Consider the following 1,573-nt stretch of genomic DNA (forward strand, 5'->3'; position numbering starts at 1 on the left):
GCCGTAAGATGCTACACTTTAATACATACGACACACGCATGCCCACAACTGAGTCGTTAATTTTTTTTTGAAGGTGAAGGGATGGAACTCTATGCAGATTGAGGAAGATTACTCCGTACATTTGCATCGTGTATGGACGTGGGGAAGGATCTCAGGGGTTTAATTTTTTTCACATTGGGATGTTTTTTTTTGGGGTTTTTGAGATTGAAATTGGAGAATATTCAAAAGTAAGCAAGCATTCCGTTTTTCCTTTTTAATGTAAAAAGGGCCTTTTTTCTATGGCCTATTGCTTGTTTTAGCAATGTTAGGATATTCTTTCAGACATTACAGGGGGTTCAGCGGTTCAGTAGGGGGGAAGACGATAAAAGACAGGTCCCTTAAATTGGACGAATCTAAGAAGGAACGGAGGTCATAAGGAAAGCCTTTCACTTTTTGGGCAAAGTTGGAACGCCAATCAGAATTTTTAAAACCATCTTTTTTGATCTTTTTGTGCTTTAATTGGAGCAAGCTTCTTTGGATTCAAGGTATCCCATTTTTGTTTTCCGGCTTTGAAATATGTAAATTTGAAGTCGTATCAGGTGCTAAAGGGGGGACCCTCCTTTTTTGATTTTACCAAGTATACGAAAGATACTCAAAAGGCTAATACGGCGATCCCCACGAGCAAGTCGCATGAAATTGGGCTTGCGAGGAAATTTTTTTACCAAGTCAAGCGCGATGTTTGTTGCATATTTGACGCTGCGTCGCTGCCGGTGTATTTTTCCCCCAAAGCGATTCTTCTTTGCCCCTTGTGTCAAATCGCACCGTACTATTTGGGGAAAATTGTCTGCTTGAAAAAATAAACCCCCGGGAAAAGCCCGTTTTGCTGTCGTATGTTCGTGCGCATGGGATGAATGAGCAGATCTTGTAAAACCCTATCTGCTTGCGGACAATGAAAAACTCCGCTGCTCGATGAGTCTTTACAGGCGGGAACTTGGATGTTAGGGGGGAAATAAGATTCGATTGTCCATTTAAGACCGGTTTTAACTAGCGAATGTTGCTCCGTCATTTCCCACTTTAATTGCTACTTTCACGCCCAGTGCAGTCCCCTAAAAAGGCCCGAAGGAATTTACTCTACCCCCCTCTTCAAATTTGAATGCATGCGAACGAAAATGTTAAAGAAAAAGTGTATTTTCAGTGCTTCAATTTGGTAATGGTGGAGCTCGTCGAAAATTGGGAAGTAATTAAAAGGGGGCAAAGTCTTTGGATCAGGCGAGGAAAATGGTAAATGGGAAATGTGAAAGGGAATTTTGACCCGAAAAAAATGGGGGAGGGGCATCGGGCAGATTCAGCCAGTTTGAGGCTGGGCCTAGCGGAATGGGGGGATTGGGGGAAAGGAACCTTTCACACAGTTTCTCTCTGTTTTCTCCCTGTATTGTTCCCTTTTTGTCGAAGGCTTTGGACACCACACAAGAACAAAAAAAATAAAATGGTAATTTTTTGCAAAAATTAAATCCTCAGGTTTAGGTGTTTAAAAATTTAATCTTTGCAGTAACTGACATTTTTATTGTACTGGATTTGGGGCTATTAGTTTCTC

Source organism: Penaeus monodon, chromosome 25, assembly GCF_015228065.2.
Source record: "Penaeus monodon isolate SGIC_2016 chromosome 25, NSTDA_Pmon_1, whole genome shotgun sequence".
NCBI classification, from domain to species: Eukaryota; Metazoa; Arthropoda; class Malacostraca; order Decapoda; family Penaeidae; genus Penaeus; species Penaeus monodon.